General features: G+C 37.3%; 5 non-coding genes and 9 pseudogenes across 5 annotated transcripts; all 14 read right to left on the bottom strand.

Annotated features, from left to right (window-relative positions):
• Positions 1-2,017: 2,017 nt before the first annotated feature.
• On the bottom strand, positions 2,018-2,136 carry LOC128006875 (uncharacterized; annotated as a pseudogene).
• Positions 2,137-2,493: 357 nt separating this feature from the next.
• On the bottom strand, positions 2,494-2,612 carry LOC128006766 (uncharacterized; annotated as a pseudogene).
• A 2,071-nt stretch (positions 2,613-4,683) lies between these two features.
• LOC128006615 (uncharacterized) lies at positions 4,684-4,802 on the bottom strand (annotated as a pseudogene).
• Positions 4,803-5,162: 360 nt separating this feature from the next.
• Positions 5,163-5,281, bottom strand: LOC128006599 (uncharacterized; annotated as a pseudogene).
• A 4,754-nt stretch (positions 5,282-10,035) lies between these two features.
• On the bottom strand, positions 10,036-10,154 carry LOC128007238 (uncharacterized; annotated as a pseudogene).
• A 1,112-nt stretch (positions 10,155-11,266) lies between these two features.
• On the bottom strand, positions 11,267-11,385 carry LOC128006632 (uncharacterized; annotated as a pseudogene).
• A 378-nt stretch (positions 11,386-11,763) lies between these two features.
• On the bottom strand, positions 11,764-11,882 carry LOC128004666 (5S ribosomal RNA). The gene has a single exon (XR_008177350.1). It is a non-coding gene; the product is annotated as a 5S ribosomal RNA (ribosomal RNA).
• A 6,773-nt stretch (positions 11,883-18,655) lies between these two features.
• On the bottom strand, positions 18,656-18,774 carry LOC128006018 (5S ribosomal RNA). The gene has a single exon (XR_008178652.1). It is a non-coding gene; the product is annotated as a 5S ribosomal RNA (ribosomal RNA).
• Positions 18,775-19,151: 377 nt separating this feature from the next.
• On the bottom strand, positions 19,152-19,270 carry LOC128002894 (5S ribosomal RNA). The gene has a single exon (XR_008175629.1). It is a non-coding gene; the product is annotated as a 5S ribosomal RNA (ribosomal RNA).
• A 359-nt stretch (positions 19,271-19,629) lies between these two features.
• On the bottom strand, positions 19,630-19,748 carry LOC128006017 (5S ribosomal RNA). Its single transcript, XR_008178651.1, has one exon. It is a non-coding gene; the product is annotated as a 5S ribosomal RNA (ribosomal RNA).
• A 6,142-nt stretch (positions 19,749-25,890) lies between these two features.
• LOC128005832 (5S ribosomal RNA) lies at positions 25,891-26,008 on the bottom strand. The gene has a single exon (XR_008178472.1). It is a non-coding gene; the product is annotated as a 5S ribosomal RNA (ribosomal RNA).
• Positions 26,009-26,229: 221 nt separating this feature from the next.
• On the bottom strand, positions 26,230-26,348 carry LOC128007131 (uncharacterized; annotated as a pseudogene).
• A 686-nt stretch (positions 26,349-27,034) lies between these two features.
• Positions 27,035-27,143, bottom strand: LOC128006727 (uncharacterized; annotated as a pseudogene).
• Positions 27,144-27,364: 221 nt separating this feature from the next.
• Positions 27,365-27,483, bottom strand: LOC128007130 (uncharacterized; annotated as a pseudogene).
• Between the last annotated feature and the right edge of the window lie 17 nt (positions 27,484-27,500).

Genomic DNA, 27,500 nt, shown 5'->3' with positions numbered 1-27,500 from the left:
TCCTCCTTTCCTTTAGCGCTTCTCTTCTTATTTTCTGCTTTTTAAGAACCTGTTGAATGTCTACTCCACCTTTTGTTCTTGCTTTTACACCTCTATTCAGTCTTTCTATTCCTTTATTTTCCAAACCAAGAATCCTCCCCCCATTTTCCACTTCTCTTACCTCCGGCAGTATCTTCATTCCCTTATCCTCATCCTTTTCTTGACCTTTTTCATAGTCCATCCCAGTCGTGTCCACTTCTTCCTTTTCCTTAGAAAAGTCTTTGTTAATCAGATTTATTTCCTCTTTGTCTACTCCTTCTCCCGTCTCCATTCCTTGTTCTCCATCTTTGTTCTTTTCTTCATTCTCATCTTTGTTGGTTTCCTCCTCTTCCTCATTGTCCTGTTCATCTTCCTTTCCTTGAGTCTGCCGCAGTGAATCATTTAAATGCTCAGTTGCAGTATCTCCCATCACCTCCTGTACGTCCATATTTGTGTCCTCATTTACCTCATGTTCCATCTCACATCTGCATCTCATGATTGCTTTGTCGCAGCCTTGGCACCGTGGGACTTTGCAGTCACGCGCATAATGCCCCTGCTCAAAACAGTCTCGACATTTGAATTGCGGACAGTCCTTTTTCTCATGTTACACACTTACACAGATCCTGCATGTCTTCAATTGGTTGTCATGAATCACTCTGTAGTACTGCACTCCTTCTTCAGTCATGAAACTGGTATTATATGGCAAAGATGTCACTTCTTTTGGAAACTTTACCTTTAGAAAACGTGTTCCGTCCGCCACTGTTGTCCCCGGATGATATCTCCTTCTTAGAGGCAATATGGGAGTTACTCCCCAATCTATCAGTTTTTGAATGATTTCCTCATCTTCTATATAGCTGGGCAGACTCAAGAAAGATACCATCCTTTCTGTTGCACACAGTTTCCTTATCTCACATTCTTTTCCGTTAATCATGATTCCATTCAACAGTGAATAACAGTCCAACTCACTTTCCATAGTCATTTCAAATTCATTGTTATTCTTTCTTCTTAGTCCGATCAGTTTTCCAATTCCTACTTTCTCTTCAACTGATTTAATGATCATTATTACTGTTGTGTTTTCTATATCTTTTACAGTCATTGTTAATGTTGCTTCTTTTCTGTATTGCCTCTGATACTTTGTTTGGTGGCTCAATTTCTTTATCATTTGCTGTCGTTGAGATAAATCATTTCTTTTTTCTTCAACTCCATTATTAGTTCCAGTACCTTCAGTTGTTTGTAGTGCTATTTTTCTGTCTTGTCCATTGGTTTTTACATCTTGTTTTCTCCTTGAAACCACCTTTGCCCAAGTCTCATTCCTGCTTTCAGCATTCCCTTCATTCATATTCCTTTCCATCTCGTCAGCAATATATCCAGATTCTCTGATCCCCATCTCATGTCCATTTGACAGTCCGTGTCCTTTGTCCATTAAATCTGTCATTTTGTTATATGAAACCCCAAACAGTATAAACTGTTTGGGGTTAAAAAAAAAACACTAACTAATATAAACTCAACACAAACAAAAAAAAACAAACCAACTAATAAAACTAAACCAAACTACAAAAAGGAAGAGCCTCTCTCTTCCTACTACTGCCAACTCACTTCCTGTTGCACTCTAGCGCCCTCAGATTGGTATGGCCGTAAGCGAAGACTGCTGCAAAGAGAGGGCTATTTAAAGACCAGCCAATCTAATCGCCAGTACATTATATAAGTAGGAAAGAAAACCCAAAAGCTTAAAGCACCTGGTATTCCTAGGTAGTCTCTCATCAAAGTACTAACCAGACCTAAACCTGCTAAGATTCAGAGATCGGGCATTGACTCTATTATTTGGAAAAATTATTAAATACTAAGTGAAAAATGTCCAAAAAGCTTACAGCACCTGGTATTCCCAGGCGGTCTCCAATCCAAGTACTAACCAGACCTAAACCTGCTAAGATTCAGAGATCAGGGCATTGACTCTATTTTTTGGCAAAATTATTATATACTAAGTGAAACATTTCCAAAAAGCTTACAGCACCTGTTATTCCGAGGCGGTCTCCCATCCAAGTACCAACCAAGCCCAAACCTGCTTAGCTTCCGAGATCAGACGAGATGGGGCATAGCCAGGTTGGTATGACCATAAGCTAAGACTGCTGCAAAGATAGGGCTATTTAAAGACCGACCAATCTAATCACCAGTACATTATATAAGTAGGAAAGAAAACCCAAAAGCTTAAAGCACCTGGTATTCCTAGGTAGTCTCTCATCAAAGTACTAACCAGACCTAAACCTGCTAAGATTCAGAGATCGGGCATTGACTCTATTATTTGGCAAAATTATTATATACTAAGTGAAAAATGTCCAAAAAGCTTACAGCACCTGGTATCCCCAGGTGGTCTCCCATCCAAGTACTAACCAGACCTAAACCTGCTAAGATTCAGAGATCGGGCATTGACTCTATTATTTGGAAAAATTATTATATACTAAGTGAAAAATGTCCAAAAGCTTACAGCACCTGGTATTCCCAGGCAGTCTCCAATCCAAGTACTAAACAAGCCCAAACCTGCTTAGCTTCCGAGATCAGACGAGATGGGGCATAGCCAGGTTGGTATGACCATAAGCTAAGACTGCTGCAAAGAGAGGGCTATTTAAAGAACGACCAATCTAATCACCAGTACATTATATAAGTAGGAAAGAAAACCCAAAAGCTTAAAGCACCTGGTATTCCTAGGCAGTCTCTCATCAAAGTACTAACCAGGTCTAAACCTGCTAAGATTCAGAGATCGGTCATTAACTCTTTTTTTTTTTTTTTTTTTTTTTTTTTTATGAAAGATTATTATATAATTCGTGAAATTTTCCAAAAAGATTAAAGCACCTGGTATTCCCAGGCAGTCTCCCATCCATGTACTAACCAGGCGCAAACCTGCTAATATTCAGAGATCGGGCATTGACTCTATTTTTTGGCAAAATTATTATATACTAAGTGAAAAATGTCCAAAAAGCTTACAGCACCTGGTATTCCCAGGCGGTCTCCCATCCAAGTACTAACGAGGCCAAACCTGCTTAGCTTCCGAGATCAGACGAAATCGGGCATAGCTTTTTTTTATTTATTTATTTTTTTTTTTTTATTTAAAGTCTTATTTCCTTTTAAAACAGTCTTTTAACATTTTTTTTTCTAAAAAAGACTCAAATCAATATTAAAAGAATAATTAACATACATTTTAAAAACAATCAAAATCATATTTTTGCAATAATACATTAAAATGAAAATATGTCATTTCAAGGAATTGATTCCCTTTTACACTTTTTTTTTTACAAACACTTATTTTTCATCTTTCAAATTATAGTAACAAAACAGAACATTTAGAATAAAACACATCTTTATCCTAAAAAAATTGCACACTTGTATTTTTGTCTTCTTTTGTTTGACCATGTTTCTTCTGCTCCATTTAATAAACCTTGCAATGTTTAAGATGCAATTAAAAAAACACTCATTCTTGACATTTATTAAAATAGCGACCCCTCTTTTTTTTTCCTTCCTATATCACAATTACTATACATTTCTACATTCCACAATTTTCTAATTTCATGACTTATTTTATCTTCCCACCTCATTCATTGTAGACAACATATCACTCTTTTTAGTCAGACACATCAATCTTTCAAACTTTAGACTTCGGGATAAGTCTCTAGCCTTCAATGAAACAATACTTAGATAACTCATTAAGGAAAACATGTCTTGCTTCCCCCATTTCCACTTTTCCTCCTTTCCTTTAGCGCTTCTCTTCTTATTTTCTGCTTTTTAAGAACCTGTTGAATGTCTACTCCACCTTTTGTTCTTGCTTTTACACCTCTATTCAGTCTTTCTATTCCTTTATTTTCCAAACCAAGAATCCTCCCCCCATTTTCCACTTCTCTTACCTCCGGCAGTATCTTCATTCCCTTATCCTCATCCTTTTCTTGACCTTTTTCATAGTCCATCCCAGTCGTGTCCACTTCTTCCTTTTCCTTAGAAAAGTCTTTGTTAATCAGATTTATTTCCTCTTTGTCTACTCCTTCTCCCGTCTCCATTCCTTGTTCTCCATCTTTGTTCTTTTCTTCATTCTCATCTTTGTTGGTTTCCTCCTCTTCCTCATTGTCCTGTTCATCTTCCTTTCCTTGAGTCTGCCGCAGTGAATCATTTAAATGCTCAGTTGCAGTATCTCCCATCACCTCCTGTACGTCCATATTTGTGTCCTCATTTACCTCATGTTCCATCTCACATCTGCATCTCATGATTGCTTTGTCGCAGCCTTGGCACCGTGGGACTTTGCAGTCCCGCGCATAATGCCCCTGCTCAAAACAGTCTCGACATTTGAATTGCGGACAGTCCTTTATCTCATGTTACACACTTACACAGATCCTGCATGTCTTCAATTGGTTGTCATGAATCACTCTGTAGTACTGCACTCCTTCTTCAGTCATGAACCTGGTATTATATGGCAAAGATGTCACTTCTTTTGGAAACTTTACCTTTAGAAAACGTGATATAATATAAGTAGGAAAGAAAACCCAAAAGCTTAAAGCACCTGGTATTCCTAGGTAGTCTCTCATCAAAGTACTAACCAGACCTAAACCTGCTAAGATTCAGAGATCGGGCATTGACTCTATTATTTGGAAAAATTATTATATACTTAGTGAAAAATTTCCAAAAAGCTTACAGCACCTGTTATTCCGAGGTGGTCTCCCATCCAAGTACTAACCAGGCCTAAACCTGTTTAGCTTCCGAAATCAGACGAGATCGGACATAACCAGGTTGGTATGGCCGTAAGCGAAGACTGCTGCAAAGAGAGGGCTATTTAAAGACCAGCCAATCTAATCGCCAGTACATGATATAAGTAGGAAAGAAAACCCAAAAGCTTAAAGCACCTGGTATTCCCAGGCGGTCTCCCATCCAAGTACTAACCAGACCTAAACCTGCTAAGATTCAGAGATCAGGGCATTGACTCTATTTTTTGGCAAAATTATTATATACTTAGTGAAAAATTTCCAAAAAGCTTACAGCACCTGGTATTCCCAGGCGGTCTCCCATCCAAGTACTAACCAGACCTAAACCTGCTAAGATTCAGAGATCAGGGCATTGACTCTATTTTTTGGCAAAATTATTATATACTAAGTGAAACATTTCCAAAAAGCTTACAGCACCTGTTATTCCGAGGTGGTCTCCCATCCAAGTACCAACCAGGCCCAAACCTGCTTAGCTTCCGAGATCAAACGAGATGGGGCATAGCCAGGTTGGTATGACCGTAAGCCAAGACTGCTGCAAAGAGAGGGCTATTTAAAGACCGACCAATCTAATCACCAATGAAACAATACTTAGATAACTCATTAAGGAAAACACAGGATAAACCAATAACCACCACTCAATTAGTTTCATTGTCTTTAAAGAAAACATGTCTTGCTTCCCCCATTTCCACTTTTCCTCCTTTCCTTTAGCGCTTCTCTTCTTATTTTCTGCTTTTTAAGAACCTGTTGAATGTCTACTCCACCTTTTGTTCTTGCTTTTACACCTCTATTCAGTCTTTCTATTCCTTTATTTTCCAAACCAAGAATCCTCCCCCCATTTTCCACTTCTCTTACCTCCGGCAGTATCTTCATTCCCTTATCCTCATCCTTTTCTTGACCTTTTTCATAGTCCATCCCAGTCGTGTCCACTTCTTCCTTTTCCTTAGAAAAGTCTTTGTTAATCAGATTTATTTCCTCTTTGTCTACTCCTTCTCCCGTCTCCATTCCTTGTTCTCCATCTTTGTTCTTTTCTTCATTCTCATCTTTGTTGGTTTCCTCCTCTTCCTCATTGTCCTGTTCATCTTCCTTTCCTTGAGTCTGCCGCAGTGAATCATTTAAATGCTCAGTTGCAGTATCTCCCATCACCTCCTGTACGTCCATATTTGTGTCCTCATTTACCTCATGTTCCATCTCACATCTGCATCTCATGATTGCTTTGTCGCAGCCTTGGCACCGTGGGACTTTGCAGTCCCGCGCATAATGCCCCTGCTCAAAACAGTCTCGACATTTGAATTGCGGACAGTCCTTTTTCTCATGTTACACACTTACACAGATCCTGCATGTCTTCAATTGGTTGTCATGAATCACTCTGTAGTACTGCACTCCTTCTTCAGTCATGAAACTGGTATTATATGGCAAAGATGTCACTTCTTTTGGAAGCTTTACCTTTAGAAAACGTGTTCCGTCCACCACTGTTGTCCCCAGATGATATCTCCTTCTTAGAGGCAATATGGGAGTTACTCCCCAATCTATCAGTTTTTGAATGATTTCCTCATCTTCTATATAGCTGGGCAGACTCAAGAAAGATACCATCCTTTCTGTTGCACACAGTTTCCTTATCTCACATTCTTTTCCGTTAATCATGATTCCATTCAACAGTGAATCACAGTCCAACTCACTTTCCATAGTCATTTCAAATTCATTGTTATTCTTTCTTCTTAGTCCGATCAGTTTTCCATTTCCTACTTTCTTTTCAACTGATTTAATGATCATTATTACTGTTGTGTTTTCTATATCTTTTACAGTCATTGTTAATGTTGCTTCTTTTCTGTATTGCCTAGTGATGTGTCGTTCTTGAACGATTCGTTCATTTTGAACGAATCTTTAATGTGACTCGGGAAGAACGAGTCGTCTCGGGGAGTGATTCGTTCAGTCGCGCATGCGCATTATTCTATGGGTTCTGTTCTAGTAGTAGTAATTCACCTGTCATTCAATGCAGTCTTGAGCCGGAAAGAGAATTGATTAGTTCATAGTTCGAGTCTATCGGGTTTTTGACTCGTTCCTCAATCACGTGACAGCCCAATACGTTAAACCCAATGCAGCATGAGCCGGAAAGAGAATTGATTAGTTCATAGTTCGAGTCTATCGGGTTTTTGACTCGTTCCTCAATCACGTGACAGCCCAATACGTTAAACCCAATGCAGCATGAGCCGGAAAGAGAATTGATTAGTTCATAGTTCGAGTCTATCGGGTTTTTGACTCGTTCCTCAATCACGTGACAGCCCAATACGTTAAACCCAATGCAATATGAGCCGGAAAGAGAATTGATTAGTTCATCTCATGAGTCTTCAGGTCGAGTCGTTCCTTAATCACGTGACAGACCCATACGCTAAAACCATAGACACTGACAGTAAAATAATGCAGATAATTGAATAGTTCATCTTTCGGTTCTTCGGGTTTTTCGTTCTTTTGTACTGTGTGACAACATTGGCTAGAGTAATTAGTTCATTTACAACTTTCCTTACAAAATGGGTGCGTAGTACTTATTTATTATTAGTATTATTTACTCTTACAGTAACGTGATGCATTTCTGGTTTCAAATTGTTGTTTTTAATTTCTGTCATGGTGGTACTTTTCCATAACACTGAATGTGGAAATAAAGAATTGGTTATGCTTAAAATGTTGATCTTTTTTTCTGTCTGTTTGTTTGTTTTGGTTTAGTTGTGCAGTTATTAAATCAGATTGTCTGTGTAAACCATACTTTTGTAACATATGACACTTTATAAACATTAAAAACACTGTACATACTTTTGAATAGTTGTTTATTGTTTATTACAGAAAAGCTTTGTAACAAAGAGGACAACTATTCCAAAATAAATTAAAATAATAAAAATGTAAATAATTAAAAATGAAATTAAAATGAAAAGATAATAAAGCCACAGGGTCTAATAACCTTAACAAATGAACTTTAAAAGTACAATATAAAAAAAAGAAAAACTAAATATTGCACAACAAGCTATTCCCAAAATAATTTTAAACCATTTGAATAAAAAATAAATGAAAATTAAGAGATACTGAAGCTATGGAGCCTTATAACAATAACAAATTACCTTTTAAAATCACAACAACAAAAATATTGCACAACAAGCTAGTCTTTTTCTAAATAAATAAAAATAAATAAGCTTTAAAATAAATAACACACTGTGGCTATATTTTTAGGACTTGCTTTAAGGCATGTTTACATTATTAAAAAAACAACAAGCTCCCTGACCTTGGATGGGCTGAGTCTGTGAGTTCTTCTATCTGAGATAATCTGCCCAGTTTTAGAAAAAAAAAATTCAGATGGCACGGATGTGGCCACAATGCAAAGTCTTGTCTTTGTGACTTCAGAAAGGCTTGTGTATACTGGTGAACATCTCCTCCACCAGGCCAGAGGGTCTGATGTGCGGGGTAAGAGTGGCTCTGCAAGGTTGGCCATCATAGCATCTGAGGTCTTAGAAGAGGTAGCAGAAGGCCTCAAGCTTGCTACCCTCTCGTCAAAGTCTTCCCAAAACATGGCCCCTGCACTGGCAGTGCACCAGGATCTGAAACTCCTCACTCTGAGCTGGGTTAAAACTGTTAAAGCTGAAGTTATCATAACCTTAATGTCTTTAACATTTGTCTTTAACATTAGTAATTCAAATTCAAAATGTTATTTGCTTTTAATGTATGTCATTATGTCCTTTTTTGAGCAATCTTCTTATACATATATTACACCAATATGTCAAGTCTGCCTAGGAAAAACAATTATTATACCAGCAAACTCAAAATTGGAGTAAAAATGAACAAACTAGTCTATAAATACTTTTTATTGTAAGCTTGGATTATTATATTATTATATAGCCTAGTGTTTATTTACCGATAGACAGTCAAGAAGACAAATTAATCAAAATGTTATTTATAACAGGGTTTTATTTATTTATAAAATAATAACAAACCACAGATCCTCAACAAACAGTAACAAAAACACGGTGACAGAAATGTCAGAAATAGCGCATGGGGCTGTCACGTGATTAAGGAACGAGTCAAACTCGACCCGAAAGACTCATGAGATGAACTAATCAATTCTCTTTCCGGCTCACGACTGCGTTAGTTTTGCGTATGGTGCTGTCACATGATTAAGGAACGAGTCAAACTCGACCCGAAAGACTCATGAGATGAACTAATCAATTCTCTTTCCGGCTCAAGACCGCGTTAGTTTTGCGTATGGGGCTGTCACGTGATTAAGGAACGAGTCAAACTCGACCCGAAAGACTCATGAGATGAACTAATCAATTCTCTTTCCGGCTCAAGACCGCGTTAGTTTTGCGTATGGGGCTGTCACGTGATTAAGGAATGACTTAAACCCGAAGACTTCTTGTCAGATAAGAGGTGAGATGAGCTAATCACAGACTGAAGACCCAGGTAAAGAATGAGTATTTTTTTCTTTATCTCATAGCATTTTATTTTTGTATTGTTTGTAGTGTGATCAACGTTTGCGTAAGTACTAGATGTGTTGGGGAGGTAGCACTTAATATTTTAATTACATTTTGCTAAAATGAACGAAATGAACGAAATGACTCGAAAAAAGATTCGTTCATTTTGCTGAACGAGACTCAAAAGTCCGAGTCGGTAAAATGATCCGAACTTCCCATCACTAGTATTGCCTCTGATACTTTGTTTGGTGGCTCAATTTCTTTATCATTTGCTGTCGTTGAGATAAATCATTTCTTTTTTCTTCAACTCCATTATTAGTTCCAGTACCTTCAGTTGTTTGTAGTTCTATTTTTCTGTCTTGTCCATTGGTTTTTCCATCTTGTTTTCTCCTTGAAACCACCTTTGCCCAAGTCTCATTCCTGCTTTCAGCATTCCCTTCATTCATATTCCTTTCCATCTCGTCAGCAATATATCCAGATTCTCTGATCCCCATCTCATGTCCATTTGACAGTCCGTGTCCTTTGTCCATTAAATCTGTCATTTTGTTATATGAAACCCCAAACAGTATAAACTGTTTGGGGTTAAAAAAAAACAACACTAACTAATATAAACTCAACACAAACAAAAAAACAAACCAACTAATAAAACTAAACCAAACTACAAAATGGAAGAGCCTCTCTCTTCCTACTACTGCCAACTCACTTCCTGTTGCACTCTAGAGCCCTCAGATTGGTATGGCCGTATGCGAAGACTGCTGCAAAGAGAGGACTATTTAAAGACCAGCCAATCTAATCGCCAGTATAGTGAAAGTGAAAAATTTCCAAAAAGCTTACAGCACCTGTTATTCCGAGGCAGTCTCCCATCCAAGTACCAACCAGGCCCAAACCTGCTTAGCTTCCGAGATTAGACGAGATGGGGCATAGCCAGGTTGGTATGACTGTAAGCTAAGACTGCTGCAAAGAGAGGGCTATTTAAAGACCGACCAATCTAATCACCAGTACTTTATATAAGTAGGAAAGAAAACCCAAAAGCTTAAAGCACCTGGTATTCCTAGGCAGTCTCTCATCCAAGTACTAACCAGACCTAAACCTGCTAAGATTCAGAGATCGGGCATTGACTCTTTTTTTTTTTTTTAATGAAAGATTATTATATAATTCGTGAAATTTTCCAAAAAGATTAAATCAATCAATCAATCAATCACCTTTATTTATATAGTGCTTTAAACAAAATGCATTGCGCCAAAGCACTGAACAACATTCATTTGGAAAACAGTTTCTCAATAATGCAAAATGATAGTTAAAGGCAGTTCATCATTGAATTCAGTTATGTCATCTCTGTTCAGTTGAAATAGTGTCTGTTTTTATTTGCAATCAAGTCAATGATATCGCTTTAGATGCTGCTGCAAAGAGAGGGCTATTTAAAGACCGACCAATCTAATCACCAGTACATTATATAAGTAGGAAAGAAAACCCAAAATCTTAAAGCACCTGGTATTCCTAGGCAGTCTCTCATCAAAGTACTAACCAGACCTAAACCTGCTAAGATTCAGAGATCAGGCATTGACTCTTTTTTTTTTTTTTTTTTTTTAATGAAAGATTATTATATAATTTGTGAAATTTTCCAAAAATATTAAAGCACCTGGTATTCCCAGGCAGTCTCCCATCCATGAAGTAAACCATGCCCGAACCTGCTAATATTCAGAGGTCGGGCATTGACTCTTTTTTTTTTTTTTTTTTTTTTTTTTAATGAAAGATTATCATATAATTCGTGAAATTTTCCAAAAGATTAAAGCGCCTGGTATTCCCAGGCAGTCTCCCATCCATGTACTAACCAGGCCCAAACCTGCTAATATTCAGAGATCGGGCATTGACTCTATTATTTGGCAAAATTATTATATACTAAGTGAAAAATGTCCAAAAAGCTTACAGCACCTGGTACTCCCAGGCGGTCTCCAATCCAAGTACTAACCAGACCTAAACCTGCTAAGATTCAGAGATCAGGGCATTGACTCTATTTTTTGGCAAAATTATTATATACTAAGTGAAAAATTTCCAAAAAGCTTACAGCACCTGGTATTCCGAGGCGGTCTCCCATCCAAGTACCAACCAGGCCCAAACCTGCTTAGCTTCCGAGATCAGACAAGATGGGGCATAGCCAGGTTGGTATGACCGTAAGCCAAGACTGCTGCAAAGAGAGGGCTATTTAAAGACCGACCAATCTAATCACCAGTACATTATATAAGTAGGAAAGAAAACCCAAAAGCTTAAAGCACCTGGTATTCCTAGGCAGTCTCTCATCAAAGTACTAACCAGACCTAAACCTGCTAAGATTAAGAGATCGGGCATTGACTCTTGACTCTTTTTTTTTTTTTTTTTTTTAATGAAAGATTATCATATAATTCGTGAAATTTTCCAAAAGATTAAAGCACCTGGTATTCCCAGGCAGTCTCCCATCCATGAAGTAAACCATGCCCGAACCTGCTAATATTCAGAGGTCGGGCATTGACTATATTTTTTGGCAAAATTATTATATACTAAGTGAAAAATGTCCAAAAAGCTTACAGCACCTGGTATTCCCAGGCTGTCTCCCATCCAAGTACTAACCAGGCCCAAACCTGCTTAGCTTCCGAGATCAGACGAGATCGGGCATAGCCAGTTTGGTATGGCCGTAAGCGAAGACTGCTGCAAAGAGAGGGCTATTTAAAGACCAGCCAATCTAATCGCCGAAACATTATATAAGTAGGAAAGAAAACCCAAAAGCTTAGTGCACCTGGTATTCCTAGGCAGTCTCTCATCAAAGTACTAACAAGACCTAAACCTGCTAAGATTCAGAGATCGGGCATTGACTCTATTTTTTGGCAAAATTATTATATACTAAGTGAAAAAATGTCCAAAAAGCTTACAGCACCTGGTATTCCCAGGCGGTCTCCAATCCAAGTACTAACCAGACCTAAACCTGCTAAGATTCAGAGATCAGGGCATTGACTCTATTTTTTGGCAAAATTATTATATACTAAGTGAAAAATATCCAAAAAGCTTACAGCACCTGGTATTCCGAGGCGGTCTCCCATCCAAGTACCAACCAGGCCCAAACCTGCTTAGCTTCCGAGATTTTTTTTTTTTTTTTTTTTTTATTATCAAAAAGTACTTAAAAATAATAATAACATAAATCATATTTCCAACAATTCACTTTCAAACGTATTACATGTTAATTATATTTAACATATACAGCATCAACTTTGAAATTTAATCACATTACTTCACTCAAACCCAAACCAAAACTAATTACCTAACTTTAACGTAACCTTGTTTTTCAAAATGTTAAACTTAACCCTTCAGTTGTACTTATAAATCCATTTTCTTCTACAAATGCTTTTTCAAATTCTTCTTTGCTTAGGTATTTCCACATTATATACACACTCTTTCTAACAATACTCTTGAAAATTCCAATCACATCTACTTTCTTTCTCTCAAAGTATGCCATATTCCTCCTCACCCATATTGCATATCTTGCATTACTCAAAATCAAATTCCAAAAATTCACCTTTCTATCCTTATAATTTATACGTTCTCCAAATAAAAACATTTTTTTCCACTCATCCTCTGCAAACTCCTTGCCTATTCCATCTTTTATCAGTTTTTTAATTTTTGCATGAAACTCCTCAAGTTCTTTGCACTCAAAGAAAATGTGCATCAAAGTTTCAGCCTCTGTCTCACATAAATCACATTCTCTACTCACATTTTTGTTCATTTGATGAATTACCACCTTTGTATAAATTCTGTTGTGTCGTAGCTTAAAGTCCAAATTCTCACAGTCCAGTCCATTGTATTTGACATTTAAGTTTCTCCATATTGTCTTTACCTTCATATCAGGAAAGAGTCTTGGCCATACCGCCTCTGATGCAGGCACTTTGATTTCCTTTCTGACCATAATTTTGTATATAGTTTTCACATTTATCTCCATCAAAAACTTTTTTCTCCCATTTTCCACAATATACATTTCAGGCATTCCCCAATCTCCCACTTTAACAGTTTCTCTTTGAATCCCTTCTACCCACTTTTCAGGCAGGCTTGTTTTAATGTTTTCACACTCACCATCCACTTTTGCTTTGTCAATTTTTTCATCCCACCCCACCACAGAATCATATATTGCCCTATTTGGTAAGAAACCCTTTACATATTCATACACCAAATCCTTTACTTTCCTTACCCCTGCTCTCATGAACAGTCTGTTGTAGAGCATTTTCCCTCCCCTCCTTATTCTTGGGTTCATAAAAATTGGCTGATTGTGTATTTGATTTATGTTTTCACATTCATAGTTTACATTTATCACAAATTCAGCCCATGCAGTAAACACTTCTTGGTAAAACAACGGAAATTTTTCAATCATTGGCTTTTTTAAAACCATAAACACTCCTTCTTCACCACATCCACCACTTTGATTTAAATATTTTCTCAAATACCCCTTCCAACCATATTCTGCTTTACCACATAAATATTTTTTTACTGTCTTAACTCTTATTGCCTTCCTTTTCACATCTAAATCTACCAATTTTAATCCCCCCTCACTATAATCTGCTATTAATGTGTTTGCTGATATTTTTGCTCTTTTCCCACCCCATACAAAATTATTCACAGCCTCTTTTATTCCATTTAACACCCAGTCTGGTAAATCAATTGCTCCCAACACATAATTACATTTGGATAACAATCAAGAATTAACCACCACAACTTTCCCTCTTAGTCTTAATTCCCTTAGTCTCCAATACTGTAACACTTGCTTGATTTTGTTTAGCACCCCTGACCATGTTGCATCCCTTGCCTCTTTTGCATTCTCTCCTACGTTTACCCCTAAAATTTTTATAAAATATTTCGTTATTCTGAATGGAATATCTAACCCTTCAACCCTTACTCATCCTATACCCATTATTTCAGATTTATCCACATTTATTTTTGCACCTGATGCTTCCCCATATTTTTCTATCTGTTTTCTTATTTTATTTATACTCTCTATATCCCTAACTGTAAAAGTTGTATCATCTGCATATTGGTGTATTACACTCAATCCCCCCTTTGGTATTTGAATACCTTTTATTTCCTTATCTTTTTTTATAAGTGTCGCCAGTGGCTCAGCTGTTATTGAATATAATATTGCAGACAACGGACAACCTTGCCTTACTGACCTCTCTAAAGGGAAGGGGTCAGTTAACACCCCATTAACTTTAACACAACTTTTAGCATTTCCATATATTAATTTTATCCACTTTTGCATCCTCTCTCCAAACCCAAATCTCCCCATTGTCTGTTCTATAAAGCTATGTTCCACCCTGTCAAATGCCTTGTTTAAGTCTATAGATAAAACCAATCCCCCTTTCCCATCTTTCCCCATCCCTTCTACTATGTCCCTTATTGTGCAAATTGTATCTGTAATATCTCTACCCTTTATGCTATAGGCTTGGCTTAATGATACTATTGACCCTACTACCTCTTTTATCTTATTTGCCAGCACTTTTGTCAATATTTTATAATCTGTGTTTAGAAGACTTAATGGTCTGTAATTTCCTAGCTTATGTGGACTTCCTTTATTTTTATATAGTACTGTAATTATTCCTAACCCCATAGATTCTGGCATTTCCCCTCTCTCTTCCATACTCCTATAAACCTTCAACAATATTGGCGCTACAATCTCTTCAAAGGTCTAATAAAACTCATGCGTTAAGCCATCTGAGCCCGGGCTTTTGTTCTTTTTTGTCTGTTTTATTGCTTCTTTTATTTCTTCGATAATTATATCGCTTTCACATATATTTTTCTCGTTTTCACTTAACCTTTTACTCACAGTATTTAAAACTTCATCCACACACTCCTGTTTTACCCCTTCTTTCTTAAATAGCTTTTTATAAAATATTTCTACTTCTCTTATTATCCCCACATAATCAGTAATCTTCTCACCTTTTTCATTTTCCAGCTCTGTTATATGCTTTTTCCTCTGTTTTTTCTTTTCTAAGTTTAGAAAGAACTTTGTGCTTCTTTCTCCCTCTAACGCATACTGTGCTCTACTCCTTATTATTGCACCCTTACTTTTTTCTTTTTTATACTCTTCTATTTCTGCTTTTATTTGCATAAAGCGTTCTTTGTCTTGCTCAGGATTACCTTCTATTTTTTCTGCTTCCCTCTTCAGTTCGTTTTGCATATCCTCAATTTTACTCCTCCTCATAAAATCCCTTTGTTTTGCATATCTAATACTTCTTTTTTTAATCGTCCCTTTCATTTTTTCCCACCACTCACATACATTTTCATCAAATAACGCATTTTGCATTTCATAATCTATACATTTTTTGATATTTTCTTTGTATGTCTCTTCTTTTAGCAAGTCTGCATTCAAACACCACATTACCCCCCCCCCCCCCTCCACCTCGTTTACATCCATCTTAACCATCATCATAGCATGATCACTTATTCCCACAAACTTATATTTCACATTTTTTACATATTTCAACATTTCCCTTTTGGTTAAACATAAATCTATTCTGCTCTGTTTCAAAACACCCATCACCAATTGTCTTCTAGAGAAGTCTTTTTTGTAGGGATTTTCTTCCCTCCATACATCTACTATGTCCTCATTTTGCATCCATTCAGTTAGATATTTCCTGGATGCATCTGATTTAAAGTTTGCACTACTTGATGCATCCAGTCTCGTGCACCATACATTGAAATCCCCAACTACAATATAGTTGCCTTTACATAACGGCTTAATTTCTTTAAATATTTCTTTTCTTTCGTTTTCTATGTTAGGTGCATAAATGTTTATCAGCCTGAAACATTCATTTTGAAACACAAATTCAGTCACTAACAGTCTCCCATTACCATCCTTGTATACTTGCTTCACATTATTCAATATATCTCCTTTTATAAGAGTTGCCACACCACAGGATTTTGCATTCCCATGATTCACAAAAATTTCCCCTTCCCACCTCTTCCTTATGTTGTCCATTATATCATCAGACCAATGTGTTTCTTGCAAACAGAATACTTCAGCTTTTAACAATCCCTTGACCTTCTCAAACTTATTTTCATCTCTTAATCCATTGCTATTCAAACAGGCAATGTTCATAAAGCCCCACATAGCAAGTATTGTCATTTTTAAAAGAATCATCCTCATTTTGTTAATTCCAGACACTTACTTTCTGCCATATGCTCCTCTATTTCTTTCTTCTTTCTTTTCTTCTGCACCCTTTCCCCTTTACTTGTGTCCATGTCCTCGTCGTCAATTGTCACCAGACTTTCTTGCACCTCTCTCTTCCCTCCAGCGCTCTCCACCTGCAACTTTTCTTCTTGCCTTTTCACATTGTCACCCTCCTGACTCTTGCCATCAGCTTTCACTCCTTCCCCCTCTCTGTCTTCACACTCCAAGATGTTCCTTTCCATCTTTTTTCCAGGTTCCGCTTCCCTCTCTTTCTTTTTTTTCTCTCTCTCTCTCCATCTCCTCCCTGCAGCCTCCTCCTCTTGATCACTCACATCCACAATCGCTCTCCATTCCGTTGTTCTTTCTTCCCAACTCCATGCATCCCTTCTCTCTTCTTGTCCAGTCATTTCACCTACCTCTCCTTCGATCTCCGCCTCCTCATCCACCTCATACTGATCCGAATCCTCCCCATTGCTGTTTCTCTCACCTATCTCTGCTGGGGTTTCACACACGCATAATCCAGGTCGCATATTGCACATTTTGCAGTTCTCTTCCTTGCACTCTCTCGCGTAATGACCTTGCCTTTGACACTTAAAACAGCTGAAGCTTGGACAGTCTCTTACAATATGACCTGGCTGAATGCACAGGCGACAGACTTTCACTTGCCTATCATGTATTACCCTGAAGTGCTCCGTCCCTCCTAATGTCTCAAACTTCGTTGAATACGGCAGTGATTTTACCACCTCATTGAACTTTACCTTTAAAAATCTTGTTCCATCAGCGATATCCGTCCCTGGCCACATTCTCCTTCTCACACTTGAGGTTGCTTTAACTCCCCATTCAGACAGCTTTTTAAGTATCTCCTCATCCTGTATGTATGTTGGTAACCCAAGGAACGAGACCACCATCTCCATACAGTCCACCTCTTTCGCCATCACCCGACTATTCTTTATCTTAAGCCCATCCAACAATTTCTCCTTTCCTTTTTCCTCCTCCATTGTCAACTCGTATTCTTTTGGTGTTTTGAATCTACATCCGATCACCACTCCACATTCTTCTCTCACTTTCTTCAGTATCTCCATCATTGTTAGTCTATCTTCTCCTTCTATTTCCACCAACACTGTGAGCCTCTTTTCATAATGCCTTTTTCTTTGACCCAGCTCTCCGTCCAATTCTCTTGTGTTCCTTTTCTCCTGTCCTTTTGCATTCTCCATTTGTCACACCGTGTTGTAGCCTTCTCAGTGTAGAAAGTATTTATCCCCAAACAGCAAAAGCTGTTTGGGGATTAAATGACTTTAAAACAGACCAGTTCACCTTTTTTAAAAAGGTTGTTTTTAACTTCAAGGCTTCAGTTTCCAATTCTCAACTCTCCACACTTGTTGTTTGATATCCTCCTGCAAGCTGTACCACTTCCTGTTTCCACTAGGGCGTGCTCAGGGTGGTATGGCCGTAAGCCAAGACTGATGCAAAGAGAGGGCTATTTAAAGACCGACCAATCTAATCGCCAGTACATTATATAAGTAGGAAAGAAAACCCAAAAGCATAAAGCACCTGGTATTCCTAGGAAGTCTCTCATCAAAGTACTAACCAGACCTAAACCTGCTAAGATTCAGAGATCGGGCATTAACTCTTTCGTTTTTTTTTTTTTTTTTTTTTTTTTTTTATGGAAGATTATTATATAATTCGTGAAATTTTCCAAAACATTAAAGTGCCTGGTATTCCCAGGCAGTCTCCAATCCAAGTACTAACAAGACCTAAACCTGCTAAGATTCAGAGATCGGGCATTGACTCTATTTTTTGGCAAAATTATTATATACTAAGTGAAAAATATCCAAAAAGCTTACAGCACCTGGTATTCCCAGGCGGTCTCCAATCCAAGTACTAACCAGACCTAAACCTGCTAAGATTCAGAGATCGGGCATTGACTCTATTATTTGGCAAAATTATTATATACTAAGTGAAAAATGTCCAAAAAGCTTACAGCACCTGGTATTCCCTGGCGGTCTCCCATCCAAGTACTAACCAGACCTAAACCTCCTAAGATTCAGAGATCGGGCATTGACTCTTTTTTTTTTTTTTTTTTTTTTTTAATGAAAGATTATCATATAATTCGTGAAATTTTCCAAAAGATTAAAGCGCCTGGTATTCCCAGGCAGTCTCCAATCCAAGTACTAACAAGACCTAAACCTGCTAAGATTCAGAGATCGGGCATTGACTCTATTTTTTGGCAAAATTATTATATACTAAGTGAAAAATGTCCAAAAAGCTTACAGCACCTGGTATTCCGAGGCGGTCTCCCATCCAAGTACCAACCAGGCCCAAACCTGCTTAGCTTCCGAGATCAGACGAGATGGGGCATAGCCAGGTTGGTATGACCGTAAGCCTAGACTGCTGCAAAGAGAGGGCTATTTAAAGACCGACCAATCTAATCACCAGTACATTATATAAGTAGGAAAGAAAACCCAAAAGCTAACAGCACCTGGTATTCCTAGGCAGTCTCTCATCAAAGTACTAACCAGACCTAAACCTGCTAAGATTCAGAGATCGGGCATTGACTCTTTTTTTTTTTTTTTTTTTTTTTTTTAATGAAAGATTATCATATAATTCGTGAAATTTTCCAAAAGATTAAAGCACCTGGTATTCCCAGGCAGTCTCCCATCCATGAAGTAAACCATGCCCGAACCTGCTAATATTCAGAGGTCGGGCATTGACTATATTTTTTGGCAAAATTATTATATACTAAGTGAAAAATGTCCAAAAAGCTTACAGCACCTGGTATTCCCAGGCGGTCTCCCATCCAAGTACTAACCAAGCCCAAACCTGCTTAGCTTCCGAGATTAGACGAGATCGGGCATAGCCAGGTTGGTATGGCCGTAAGCGAAGACTGCTGCAAAGAGAGGGCTATTTAAAGACCAGCCAATCTAATCGCCGAAACATTTATAAGTAGGAAAGAAAACCCAAAAGCTTAGTGCACCTGGTATTCCTAGGCAGTCTCTCATCAAAGTACTAACAAGACCTAAACCTGCTAAGATTCAGAGATCGGGCATTGACTCTATTTTTTGGCAAAATTATTATATACTAAGTGAAAAAATGTCCAAAAAGCTTACAGCACCTGGTATTCCCAGGCGGTCTCCAATCCAAGTACTAACCAGACCTAAACCTGCTAAGATTCAGAGATCAGGGCATTGACTCTATTTTTTGGCAAAATTATTATATACTAAGTGAAAAATATCCAAAAAGCTTACAGCACCTGGTATTCCGAGGCGGTCTCCCATCCAAGTACCAACCAGGCCCAAACCTGCTTAGCTTCCGAGATCAGACGAGATGGGGCATAGCCAGGTTGGTATGACCGTAAGCCAAGACTGCTGCAAAGAGAGGGCTATTTAAAGACCGACCAATCTAATCACCAGTACATTATATAAGTAGGAAAGAAAACCCAAAAGCTTAAAGCACCTGGTATTCCTAGGCAGTCTCTAATCAAAGTACTAACCAGGCGCAAAACCTGCTAATATTCAGAGATCGGGCATTGACTCTATTTTTTGGCAAAATTATTATATACTAAGTGAAAAATGTCCAAAAAGCTTACAGCACCTGGTATTCCCAGGCGGTCTCCCATCCAAGTACTAACCAGGCCCAAACCTGCTTAGCTTCCGAGATTAGACGAGATCGGGCATAGCTTTTTTTTTTTTTTTTTTTTTTTTTTTTATTGAAACAATTCCATCATATATAATTCTTCTTACAGTTTTCACATTGAAACATTATATTTTCTTCAAAATAAAAACACATATAATATATTACGCCTCTCCTAAAAACAGAAATTTACATTCCAAATAAAACCAATTGTTAAAAGTCCTCTTGCTTAGGCAACGTTATTTTGTATTTTTTAAATGTGTACAGAACATCAGTGGGAAACATCTTATGAAACGTATCCATTTTTTCTCTGTTTCAAAATATGTAAACAAGGTTTGCCCATAATTTTCCACCAGTCCTTTAAACACCATCCATACATCTGCTACATAATTTCTATTTTTTGCCACGTTCCTCCTTTTCCATATTGCATTTTTTACTAAAACCATCAATAGATTAATGACTTTTTTGTTTGTAATATTTTCATTCAAACCAAACATTACGATTGTATTCCAGTTGAAAACATCTTCATTCCCTCTTAAATCTTTCACAAGTTCTTTTGTTTTGTCAAAAAATTCTTTCAGTTTTTCACAATATAGAAACAGGTGCAAGATCCCCTCATCCTCTTTAAAACAGACCTTACATACAGCATCTGGCTCCATACCTATTTTGCACAATCTCATTCCAGTAAAAATAACATTGTGTCTAATAAAATAGTCCAAAACTTCCAGGTCAGTATCTAAAAAATCCCATCTTATATTTTTCCATACATCCTTCTCTTGAATTCCATCGAAATGTCTTAACCAAAAATCATTGACTTTTGGCTTTTTAAAAACAGAGAAATTAAAATACTGATAAAACATTTTCACATTACATGATTTCAAACACACCTCTTTGTCATTCAATTTTAAAAATACTTCCATTTTATTCTCCCCGCTCCCACCATCTTGAATCATTTCCAACCAGTCCTCTGGAATTTTACTTTTAACCTCTTCATATTGTTTTCTTAACACATCCACATTGTACTCTTCTTTTGCTTCTTCCATTGCATCTATAATTACTTGTATGGGTAAAAAACCTTCTTTGAATTCATATAAAATGTCCCTTACTTTTAAAATGCCCACATCTACCCACTTCTTAAAATAAAGTTATTTTCCTTGTGTCCCAATCTTTTTGTTTAAAAATAAAGGTTGATTTAAAATGATTCCCCTTCCAACAGGTTTAAAATCCACCTTTGCTAAAAAAGACCCCCAAGCGCTTAAAACTTCCTTGTAAAATTCTGGTATTCCTTGTATCATCCAGTTCTTCAGTTTCATCCATAAAATATTGTCTCCGATTTGTAAATTTCCACACTTATTCAAATAAAACTCCATAGTTCCCTTCCATTCTTCTTTATTTTCATCATCTAAATATTTCTTGACCACTTTTACCCTCATACTCTTCATTTTTTGTTCCAGATCTACTAGTCCCATCCCTCCCTCCTCTACCGGCCCAATCAAAGTGTTGTAAGCAATTCTTGGGGGTTTTTTTCCCATAAAAACTCTAAAATGGATTTTTTTATTCTTTGTCTCACCCACAGCGGGATTGATGCTACATGTAAAACGTACCACATTTTTGATAACATTAAAACATTTACTATTAAAATCTTTCCTTTTAAATTTAAAAACCTGTTTCTCCAAAAGACCAACCTTCTTTCCATCCCATCCACTATTTCCCCCCACATATTATCCTGTACATTCTTTTCATTTTTTCCTAAAAGCACACCTAAAATCTTAAATTCCTGCACTTCTGTGAAACTCCAACACCCCGTTAAAACCGGTACCCTCCCAAATCTCATGTATTCAGTTTTCTCTTCATTTATCTTTGCTCCTGACCCTTGACAATACAAATTGATTTTATCCATTACATTTTTAACACTCTGCAAATTTTCCACTATTATTGTAGTGTCATCAGCTTACTGGTAGATCTTATTTAGCTCCTTTCCTCTATTTATTTCAATTCCTTTTATTTCTTTACAGTTTTTAACTATCAGTCCTAAAGGCTCTGCCACTAAAGAATATAATTGCGCTGATAACGGGCATCCTTGTCTTATAGATCTAGTTAAAATAAAAGGCTCTGTTAAAAAACCATTACACTTTACTTTTGTTAATGCATCTTTGTATAAAATTTTTAACCACTTTATAAAATTCTCCCCAAAACCAAACTGCTCTAAAATCGAAAATAAAAATCCATGCTCTACTCTATCGAAAGCTTTTTCAAAGTCTAAACTAATAAAATAACCATTTTTGCCTTCTCCACTGACATAACTTATCCCATCTCTTATACTGTTTGTTATATCAGCTATGTCTCTTCCAATTACTCCATATGCCTGATTTGTCTCTATTATACTCGGTAAAACATTTTTCAATCTGTTTGCTAAAACCTTTGCTAAAATCTTCAAGTCAGTATTTAACATGGTTATTGGTCTAAAATTCTTTAAAAAGTGTCTTATCACCCTTTCTTTTATATATTATTTTCATCAAACCCATACTCATTTTTTGATTGAAAGCCTCTTTTTTTAAAAACCTCCTCATATACTTCTTGTAGAATCAAACTTATTTTATCCTTAAAAACTTTATAAAACTCATTACCTATCCCATCTATACCAGGACTTTTCTTGTTTTTCAAATTATTTATTGCTTGTGTTATTTCATCTAGCTTTATTTCTCTATCGCATTCCATTTTGTCTGCCACCTCCACTCTTTTTGTTATTTGTTGTAATAATACATTTCTCATTTTTCCATCTGTATCTTTAGTTTTAAATAATTCTTCATAATAGCTTCTTACTACTTCCAAAATTCCTTTTGTTTCCTTAATTACCTCACCGTTTTTATTTTTCAATTCTTTTATCATTTCCGATTTTGCTTTCCCCCTTTCTAGGTTAAAGAAGAACCTGGTGCATTTTCTCCTTCTACTGTATATTTTGCTCTACTTCTTAGCATTGCTCCATTACATTTACTTTCCTCAAATTTCTTCAATTCCTCCTCCATTACTATAACATTTTGCACATTTACCTCCTCCTTATTTAATTCTTCCTTTAATTTATCTCTTATCTCTTTTTCTTTAGCCCTTTTCACTTTCTGGATCAACCTGCTATACTTAATTGAATATTTTTTTATTTCATATTTTACATTCTCCCACCACAATCTCTTGTCTTCCCAATACATTACATTTTCTTTTTTTTCTTCTATTATATTTTCAATCCCTTGTTTGTAACTTTTATTTTTTAAAAGTTCTGTGTTTAAAATCCAAACTCCAGGTCCCTTAATTTCATCTTTAAAATTCATTCTCATTAAAACCATTTTATGATCACTCAAAGAAGTTTCCTTATAAGTTACATCCTCTATAAAATAGGTTAGGTTTCTTGTACATAAAAAGTGATCTATTCTTGTTTGACATAAAAAATTACCGACTAGCTGTTTTCTAGAAAATTCTCTTTTCTTTTCATGCCTCTCTCTCCATACATCTATCATATTTTTTCCCTCCATCAAACCTCTTAATTCTTTTCTCCCTGTATCTGACTTAAAAACCATTCCATCAGCCATATCTCTCTTACTAAAAACCGTATTAAAATCACCCGCCATTATTATTTTTCCCCATCCTTCTATCAAGTCTCTTAAAACAGTAAAAAACATAGTCTTTTCTTTTTCTTCATTTGGCGCATGTAGGTTGATTAAATTAAATTCTTCATTTCCATATTTAATTTTTACCCCTATACATTTCCCTTTTTTATCATCATAGATAAGTTCCCCTTCTATTTCCTTGTTTTTTCTTATTAATATAGCTACCCCTCTTCCCATTTGTCCTTCTCCGTTATTAAAAAAGATTTCTCCATCCCATCTCTTCTTAAAAACATCCATTACACCCCTTCTCCAGTTTGTTTCTTGCAATAAAATAATATCCTCATTTTTACACAGTTCTTTTAGTTTTTCAAATTTCATTTCATTCAACAGTCCCCTAGCATTAAAAACAACAACACTTAAAACCATAAAATATAATAAAACAAGCATAAAACCCATTTTCTCAGTCCGCGCTCTCAGAGACTTTCAACACTTCATATCTATTTACATTTACTAGAGGGTTCTCTTGTGTCACTTTTTTCCTAGCCTTATACAGGTTCGGTCTTACCTTGGGCAATCTTCTTCTTTTGAGGCCTTTACTTCAGTGTCTACATCCTCATTACTTTCCTCACTCTCTTTGTCTTCTTGATAGTTTTTCTCCATTTTGTCCAATGCACTGTCCAGTACCCTTTCAGTTTCTTGCACTGGTGCCAATTTTCCTCCTTCCATTTGAGTCTGCATCCTTTGTTCGTTGTCGTCCTCTCCTTGTCCATTACTGTTCTCTTTATTCCCACCATCCTGCGTTCCTTCCTCCTCTTCCTCCATCTCCTTGCCTTCATCTCTCTCATACACCTGCTTTCCCTCCTTCTCCTCTTGATTTTGGTTGTTTTCCATCCAGCACTCACACTTATTCAAAACTCTCCTGCAGTCCGGGCAACTCACCGCTCTGCAGTCTCTTGTGAAGTGGCCCCTTTCCAGGCACTTGTAACACGTAAATTCTGGGTCACAAGGTCCTTTACCATGTGGTCTGGGCTCATGCACAGTCTACAGGTCTTCACTTGGTTACTGTGCACCACCCGAAAAAACTGTGGACCTTCTGCTGTCTCCATCTTGGTGCTGTAGGGCAGGGAGGCCACCTCTTTGGGGAACCGCACTTTAATATACCTTGTCCCATCTTCGATGCTGGTGCCTGGGTATGTCCTCCTCCTGATGTTAGAGACTGGGGTTACCCCCCATCCCTCTAGCTTCTTTAGGATGTCCTCATCATTCACATAGACAGGCAGGTGCATAAATGAGACAACATAGTCCCTGTTTTGCAGCCTTTTCACCTCACAGTTTATTCCCTTAACCGTCAGTCCATTGGTTAATTCATCTGCATCCTCCTCATTCTCTAAGGTAATTTCATATTCCTTTGTTAGCCTTGGTCTCACAGCCAGAATTTTTGCCACACCGATTCTCCCTGCGATCGCTTTAATAATGTCTTCTGCCTTTGCGTCCTGAACATGCAATAATTCCACAATCACTGTTGCTTCCTTCATATAAACTCTTTTTGCAGCACCTCTTCTTTCATCTTTATCCATTCCGTTTCCTTCTTGTCATTGATTTTCCAGTCCAGGTTCTTTTTGCCTTTGTGTCCCTCCTTTCATTGCTTTGTCCGTCACCAAAGATTCATCCATTTTTAACATAAACAACCTATTAGACTTACTTTCCCCCCAAACAGCATACGCTGTTGGGAGGATAAAACTAAACAAAAAAATAAAAAACAAAACAAAACAAAAACTCCTAAAACAAACACAAAAAGATTAAATACAAACAAGCTTAGGTGAGCCTTCCTCACCCTCTACTGCCACGTCACTTCCTGTGAGCACTCTATCGCCCCCAGGTTGGTATGGCCGTAAGCGAAGACTGCTGCAAAGAGAGGGCTATTTAAAGAGCAGCCAATCGAATCGCCAGTACATTATATAAGTAGGAAAGAAAACCCAAAAGCTTAAAGCACCTGGTATTCCTAGGCAGTCTCTCATCAAAGTACTAACCAGACCTAAACCTGCTAAGATTCAGAGATCGGGCATTGACTCTTTCGTTTTTTATTTTGTTTTTTTATGAAAGATTATTATATAATTCGTGAAATTTTCCAAAAGATTAAAGCGCCTGGTATTCCCAGACAGTCTCCCATCCATGTACTAACCAGGCCCAAACCTGCTAATATTCAGAGATCGGGCATTGACTCTATTATTTGGCAAAATTATTATATACTAAGTGAAAAATGTCCAAAAAGCTTACAGCACCTGGTATTCCCAGGCGGTCTCCCATCCAAGTACTAACGAGGCCAAACCTGCTTAGCTTCCGAGATCAGACGAAATCGGGCATAGCCAGGTTGGTATGGCCGTAAGCGAAGACTGCTGCAAAGAGAGGGCTATTTAAAGACCAGCCAATCTAATCGCCAGTACATTATATAAGTAGGAAAGAAAACCCAAAAGCTTAAAGCACCTGGTATTCCTAGGTAGTCTCTCATCAAAGTACTAACCAGACCTAAACCTGCTAAGATTCAGAGATCGGGCATTGACTCTATTTTTTGGCAAAATTATTATATACTAAGTGAAAAATTTCCAAAAAGCTTACAGCACCTGTTATTCCGAGGCGGTCTACCATCCAAGTACCAACCAGGCCCAAACCTGCTTAGCTTCCGAGATCAGACGAGATGGGGCATAGCCAGGTTGGTATGAACGTAAGCCAAGACTGCTGCAAAGAGAGGGCTATTTAAAGACCAGCCAATCTAATCGCCAGTACATTATATAAGTAGGAAAGAAAACCCAAAAGCTTAAAGCACCTGGTATTCCAAGGCAGTCTCCCATCCAAGTACTAACCAGACCTAAACCTGCTAAGATTCAGAGATCGGGCATTGACTCTTTTTTTTTTTTTTAATGAAAGATTATTATATAATTCGTGAAATTTTCCAAAAAGATTAAATCAATCAATCAATCAATCACCTTTATTTATATAGTGCTTTAAACAAAATACATTGCGCCAAAGCACTGAACAACATTAATTTGGAAAACAGTGTCTCAATAATGCAAAATGATAGTTAAAGGCAGTTCATCATTGAATTCAGTTATGTCATCTCTGTTCAGTTGAAATAGTGTCTGTTTTTATTTGCAATCAAGTCAATGATATCGCTTTAGATGCTGCTGCAAAGAGAGGGCTATTTAAAGACCGACCAATCTAATCACCAGTACATTATATAAGTAGGAAAGAAAACCCAAAATCTTAAAGCACCTGGTATTCCTAGGCAGTCTCTCATCAAAGTACTAACCAGACCTAAACCTGCTAAGATTCAGAGATCGGGCATTGACTCTTTTTTTTTTTTTCTTTTTTTTTTTAAATGAAAGATTATTATATAATTCGTGAAATTTTCCAAAAAGCTTACAGCACCTGGTATTCCCAGGCGGTCTCCCATCCAAGTACTAACCAGGACCAAACCTGCTTAGCTTCCGAGATCGGGCATAGCCAGGTTGGTATGGCCGTAAGCGAAGACTGCTGCAAAGAGAGGGCTATTTAAAGACCAGCCAATCTAATCGCCAGTACATTATATAAGTAGGAAAGAAAACCCAAAAGCTTAAAGCACCTGGTATTCCTAGGTAGTCTCTCATCAAAGTACTAACCAGACCTAAACCTGCTAAGATTCAGAGATCGGGCATTGACTCTATTTTTTGGCAAAATTATTATATACTAAGTGAAAAATTTCCAAAAAGCTTACAGCACCTGTTATTCCGAGGCGGTCTACCATCCAAGTACCAACCAGGCCCAAACCTGCTTAGCTTCCGAGATCAGACGAGATGGGGCATAGCCAGGTTGGTATGAACGTAAGCCAAGACTGCTGCAAAGA

Source organism: Carassius gibelio, chromosome B22, assembly GCF_023724105.1.
Source record: "Carassius gibelio isolate Cgi1373 ecotype wild population from Czech Republic chromosome B22, carGib1.2-hapl.c, whole genome shotgun sequence".
Taxonomy (NCBI): domain Eukaryota; kingdom Metazoa; phylum Chordata; class Actinopteri; order Cypriniformes; family Cyprinidae; genus Carassius; species Carassius gibelio.
This window is presented reverse-complemented; position numbering and strand designations above follow the sequence as displayed.